The sequence below is a fragment of the Mastomys coucha genome, unplaced genomic scaffold (genome assembly GCF_008632895.1).
Source record: "Mastomys coucha isolate ucsf_1 unplaced genomic scaffold, UCSF_Mcou_1 pScaffold5, whole genome shotgun sequence".
NCBI lineage: Eukaryota > Metazoa > Chordata > Mammalia > Rodentia > Muridae > Mastomys > Mastomys coucha.
Genome location: NW_022196911.1, coordinates 21,444,164 through 21,451,054, shown reverse-complemented (window position 1 = coordinate 21,451,054; position 6,891 = coordinate 21,444,164). Strand labels below are relative to the sequence as shown.

At 40.8% G+C, this 6,891-nt stretch overlaps 1 pseudogene; it reads right to left on the bottom strand.

Moving 5' to 3' along the window:
• Positions 1-3,577: 3,577 nt before the first annotated feature.
• On the bottom strand, positions 3,578-5,379 carry LOC116077647 (annotated as a pseudogene).
• Between the last annotated feature and the right edge of the window lie 1,512 nt (positions 5,380-6,891).

The window sequence follows — 6,891 nt, the reverse complement described above, 5'->3', positions numbered from 1 at the left end:
TGGATTTCCTCAGTTTCTGTTATGTTTCACTTTTCATTTCTGATTTTGCTGATTTGGATACTGTCTCTGTGCCCTCTAGTTAGGTTGGCTAAGGGTTTAGTATCTTGTTGATTTTTTCAAAGAACCCACTCCTGGTATCACTGATTCTTTGTATAGTTCTTTCTGTTTCCACTTGGTTGATTTCAACCCTGAGTTTGATTATTTCCTGACATGTATTCCTCTTGAGTCTATTTGCTTCTTTTTGTTATGTTTGGGTTTATTGAGGAATTGTTTTCATTAAATTCTAGAACGTTTTTAATTTCCTTCTTATTTCATCCTTGACCAAGTTATCGTTGAGTAGAGTGTTCTTCAGCTTCCATGTGTATATGGGCTTTCTATTGTTTATTTTATTATTGAGGAACATCCTTAGTCCGAGATGACTTGATAGGATGTGTGGGATTATTTCAATCTTCTTGCATCTGCTGAGGCCTGTTTTGTGACCGAATATATGGTCAGATTTGTGGAAGGTACCATGAGGTGCTGACAAGAAGGTATATTCTTTTGTTTTAGGATAAAATGTTCTATAGATATCCATTAAATTGATTTGGTTCATAACTTGTTAGTTTCACCGTGTCTTTGTTTATATTCTGAGTTTCCATGATCTGTCCATTGATGAGAGTAGGGTGTTGAAGTCTCCCACTATTATTGTGTGTGGTACAATGTGTACTTTGAGCTTTAGTAAAGTTTTTATTATGAATGTGAGTGACCTTGTAGTTGGAGCATAGATGTTCAGAATTCAGAGTTCATCTTGGTAGATTTTATGAAATGTCCGTCCTTATCTTTTTTCAACTTTAGTTTGAGAGTCAATTTTCTTCAATATTATAATAGCTGTTCCATCTTGTTTCTTGGGACTATTTGCTTGGAAAATTGTTTTCCAGCCTTTTACTCTGAGGTTGTGCCTGTCTTTATCACTGAGGTTGGTTTCCAGTAAACTTTAATCATGAAATATACCAATAGTTCTCAATAGGAAAAATAATTCTTCCAATGACAAATGAATATATGAAAAATTGTTCATCAAATTAAAATACATAAAAGAAATAAATTATAAAAATACTGGTAATCCATCTCCTCTTAAGTTTGAATGACCTTAGCTAAGAGGACAAATAGAAACTAAAACAGGAGGAGTATGCAGAAAGGAAACCGTATATATGGCTGGAGCTAATATCAAACGTACCATCCATTATGTAAATAAGTATGAATGCTCCTCAAAACACAACAGATCTATCACATGATCCAGCTGTAGCTTGCTAGGTACTCACTCAAATTAAACCAAGTCAACATATCATAGAGATGCTTGTGTATCCATATTCATTAAATTATTTTGACATCCAAGTGATGAAACTAACATCCATGTATATCAAGAGAAGAATGAGTTGTATTAATGTCATGTACACACATTGTACATTATTCTCATTCATAATGAAATAAAACATTGATATGAAGATAAAAAGAAATAATGACAAAACAGAGCATCTCATGTGCCAGATAGAAATCAAACTAGAACTGTGATTGTGGCTATCTACATATATGGAAGCCTGGCTGCAGTTGACAAAGGAATGTGTTGTTGCCTAGTATAGCTGGTCCTTGGACTGCCAGGAAGCTCAGGCCTCTTCTGGGCACAGATGACCCTGTTTATATCTAATAGGATGGTTCCTCACCTGTGACTCACAGGTACAACTCAGGTCATGGAAGAACAGCTGCTGCTGCCATTCCCACTGCTTGTCCACTCCATGAAGGGTGGAGATCATAGACCTTTGGCACTGCTTCAGAGTTGCTAACACAATGGTTGGACTTCGGGAACTGGTAAGGTAGCAGATGCTTAGGGCAGGTTACAGCAGCCTTGAGCTTGTTCAGATATTGTCATATCATATGCTGCTCAAACGTACAATAGCTCTGCCTTTAAATAGCAATAAATTTTCCTAGATGAAGAATAGTTCATCTTCTGGTTTGTCTCCTCAAAAGACTACTGTGTTCGTTTCAGGCACTGGAAGTCATGCTGATGCCCCTGTTCATTTCTCCCACTAAAAATCATATTCAAATTTGTTTTCAGTGCTACTGCAGAAGCCATTTTGTGATCTCTGCTGCCACTGAAAATAATGCTTATGTTTATGATCTCTGCTGCCACTAAAATCCATCTGATGTTTCTTATCTGAAACTGCCCTCAGTTTCATGAACAGGGTTCTCCTCAGCCAGGAGGGAATAAAGGACCTGAAATAAAGGGTTTGAAATGCAAAGAGAAAACAGGAAGCCAAGTTGAGTCCCAATCAAGGCTCCACTTTACTGAGAATAAACCAGGGTTTTTATAGTCACAGGAGAAACTGAAAACAAGTCTCTAGAATACACTACAAAGAAAGTTCAGGTGCCAAAGTTCCCAGGTTCAGAAGATCTTCAGGTGGCTAGCTGTCTTACTCAAGGGGTGGGCAGGCTCAGGCAGCTTTCTCAAAGACAAACCAACAGTCAACAGAGAGCATATGTCTTAGTTCCCAGGTGTTAGCCCCCAAGCAGAGGCTGTCAGAAGTCCGATGGATGACTGAAGACTGAAGGAAGGTAACACTTATCCATGCTGCTAACAGCTGCTATGAGCAGGGATGAATCATTAATAGTGGCATCAATAACTGCTGACCCATAACTGAGAATGAGACATTCAGTGCTACTGTACCAACCAATTACCATCCCCAGCCTTCCCAACTAAGGGACAGCCAAGACATCACACTATTGAAGAGAGTCCTTAAAAATCTTAATAATTATGTTAAAATGTAGCTTTTGAATGTTGACACTTCTGTTCTGGTGGTACAGAAGAGCATAGATATCTTTAAAGGTTTGGCCATTGAGAGTTAAACCAGGCTCCAATGAGTATATGATAGTACAAGTTGAACTTTCTTCCATTTATTGTGGGGGAAGACAGGGTAGAGGGTGGATCTGGGAGGAATGGGAAGTGAGTTTGATTGGGATGCTTTTTATTTGTCTATTTGTACAACTGTATTTGACTGCCTACACTTATCAGCTATAGCTAGTATGAACAATAATATAATAAATAATATAATAATATAATATATAATAATATAAGACATAATATATTGAGTAACTTTTACTATTTTTATTTTTTTTATTTTATCTTTTAAATTTTATTGCATTAGGATGAGAAAAGTTACATGATATCAATTTATCAGAATTTGTTAACATTTAAAAACATATTTTAAGTAAATAGAATTGTATCACATTCTGGTTTCCCTTTTGTACCCCAACTCCTCCCAGAGACCCCCTTTAATACCTACAATATTTTTTTTAATATTCTTTAAAATGTATAGGATATTATAACAATAAAAATGAGCATTATAAAAGTTGTTTGATATAAAACAACAATCAGTTTAACAGACTTATGTAGATGCTTTTCTACAGCAATACTGAAAATACATATATTTTTCTCAATATAAATTTTAAATAACTCCAAACATATTAACTGTATATTTCAAAATAATACATCACTACTAATATTTTCTTTTTTTTTTTCTTTTTTCTTTTTCTTTTTTTTTGTTGAGCAGGGGAGACATAGACTACTTTTATTGCTTGTCAGGGTGGCTGAAAGGCCAATGGTCTGTCCAGGACAATAAAAGTGCCCTCAGCGGATGTGGGCCATGTCACCAAGAAAGGGTGTCTTCATGCAGCCCGTGCATAGCTGGTCCATACAGAGGGGCACCTCATGCTGCAGGGGTGTGCGGCGCGGGTAGAAAGTGAAGTCTAAGCGGTAGTTGAGCAAACAGCTGAGAGAGGCCATGTAGAGGTCGGAGAAAAGCCCGAGGCGCCTGGAGAAGTAGGTAGGGTTGTGGAAGGTGCGGAAGATGCTCCCAAACTGAGCGTTGAACAGCCTTTATGATGCATCTCAGTTCTTGCCGCTCCTTCATCCAGGTAGCCAGCACCTGCCGTGACTCTGCATCCTGATAAGTCTGCATGCACTCTAGCAGCCCAGTGAGAGCCTGCTGCCAGGTCAATGAGTGCATGTACTGCTCCGTGTTGATGATGCGGATCTCACGCTCCAGCTCAGGGATGATGGCTCCTGTGCGCCAGCCATGGCACAGCATGAGATCTGCCAGGTCACTGTAAAGGTGGTCACCGAAATAGAGCACTCGTGGTCCTCGCCATTCTGTCAGACGAAGAAAATCAAACAGGTTTCCCTGCCGATAGATCTTGCCCTTCTCAAGGCGACTGATACGGTCCCAGTGGAGGGAGCCCTTCTCGTCAAGCTTTCTTAAAGGCTTGCACCGGTTGGTGAAAAAGTTGTGCTTGTCTGCCTGGACGATGACCACATCGAAGAGTTGGCGCCAATCAGGACCTACCATGTGCCGCATACCTTTGTCCACAAAGCTGAAGGGACTGTTGGTAATGAGGAACAGCTGTTTCCCATGGGCCACCAGGCGGCTCGGGACTGCAAATGTTTCATCCCCTCTCAGGATGTACTTCTCCATGTCTTGCTCAATCCACTGGTACATGAGGCCCTTTACGTGCACATCCCGGATGGCATCCGTCACATCCTTGTAGAGGTGTACTTGGTCAAACTCCAGGCCGTGGCCTAGAAAGTAGTCTACCACACAAGACAGCAGAGCCATCTCTGGGAGTGAGAAGATGTCCATGAACTGCTTGATGGAAGGACCCTTGCCATAGAAGCCGCTCATCTGGTATAGTGGGATGTGCTGGGTGCCACCGTACAGGTCAATCACTTCATTATCTGGCACAGGCTGGAGGCCCCTGTAGGCCGTTCCCAGTTGTACATAATGAAAAGCATCAATTTTCATCAGAAGGCTCTTCTGAATGTCATAGTGGAGGCCATGGATGGCAAAGCTGGGGTCATAGTCATACTTCCGAATTCCCTCAGGATACTTGTAGTGCTCTATCAAGATGTCCCGGGCGGCATTGAAGATCTCAGGGTGCAGTGCGTCTGCATACTGGGCCAGTGTGTAGTCGTAGTCAAAGCCATAGACTTCGACGTGGCTCAGGCTGATCTCATTGTTGGCATAGATAGCTGCTGGGTTTAGGAGACTGCAGACCTCAGGGTCGTGCACCAGCCTCCGCATGTCCTGGTAAGGAGCCCACAAGTGCGCGCTAAGGTCCCCGCCATCTGCGGGCGCCGAGCGTGGGGTGCTGGGGCAGTGGGCTCCGAGACCCGGCGGGCCGCAGCCAGGGCAGGAGGGTGAGGACGAGGCGGCCCGCGGTCCGCCTTGGCCTCCGCACAGCAGCCAGCGCCTAGCTGTCGCCCGCAGTCCCGCACCCGCCATGCCCCTGCGCGCTGCCCCGGCCGCCCTCCACCGGTCCGCTGGCCCGCCTGCCCGCTAGTATTTTCTTAAATGAACATAAATATATAAAGTTTTTCATTTGTTTGTTCTGTACTTAGTGGAGCTTAAAATCTTGGCTCTTACTGTGGGAAAAGCCAAAACTAAGAACAATTTTTAGACATTGGATTTCATTGTAATAAGGCTGTACTTCAATGACCCTCACATCACCAAAGGATTTTACCTCCATCATAGCTAAGCTGCGAGTTAACAGTTCTGCTGCACCAAGGAATGAATTGTAGGCACGATTTTTGGATACAGACTTCCTGCTATGGTCAAAGCTATTGACTTGAGGAAGTGACTTTATTTTCAGCCCACAGAGAACAGGTTATATTCATTTAAGAAATGGTGTGTGTATTAAGATGGTCTATCCATAAAGTCATTCACCGACTGTTTCAATGAACAATGATTCTGGTTGGAGGGTGGCACAGACATTAAGTGAGGGTAAGAATTTGGTTCATTGGCTCTGATAATTTAGAAAAGCATTCATCTCAGAGAAAGAGTAACTTATAAAGTCCTCTTCTTCAAACTTGATACAAGAGTTACAAACATCAAGCAAAGGATTCAGTCACACTCTTGTCTCTTACAAGCCCCTTCCCAATTTAATTGTCTACGTTCCTTTTGGGTACATAAATACTTTTGAAATATGCATGCTGTTCGGAAAACCATAGTATAGTGTAAAAACATGAAATAAACAATACTACTAATAGAGAGGCTGAGATAGAAGATGCAAGATTTCAAGACCCTTATATTGTACACAGCAAGACACTGTCACAAACAACCTGAAAATGAATAGGGATTGTACAATATTGGGCCTATTTCTCCAATTACAAAATTAGAGAGACCATTGGATGACAATAAACAAATTTCTAATTCATCATATTTTTGGATTTTGATCAATTAGGATATGTTGGTAATATTACTTTTCATATTAAGATATTAAGAAAAACTGTTACTTCCTGTTGTTTTTGCTATAAGAGGTGGAATTAGGTTTATGTGGGTTTGTTGAAAGATTATTTTCTTGCTTCTTCTAGGGTATAGTTTCACTCCTTATGTTGATGTTTTCTATCTATTTTCCTTTGGAGGGCTGGATTTGTGGAAAGATATTGTGTAAATTTTGTTTTGTCATGGAATATCTTGTTTTCTCCATCTATAGTAATTGAGAGTTTTGCTGGGTATAGTAGCCTGGGCTGGCTGGCATTTGTGTTCTTGTGGGGTCTGTATGACATCTGCATAATCTCTGGTGAGAAGTCTGGTATAATTCTGATAGGTCTGACTTTATGTGTTGCTTGACCTTTTTCCCTTACTGTTTTTAAAATTCTTTCTTTTTTTAGTGCATTTGGTGTTTTGATTATTACGTGACAGGAGGAATTTCTTTTCTGGTCCAGTCTATTTGGAGTTCTATAGGCTTCTTGTATGTTCATTTGTATCTCATTAGGTTGGGAAGTTTTCTTCCATAGTTTTGTTGAAGATATTTACTGGCCCATTAACTTGGGAGTCTTCACTCTCTTCTATACCTATTATCCTT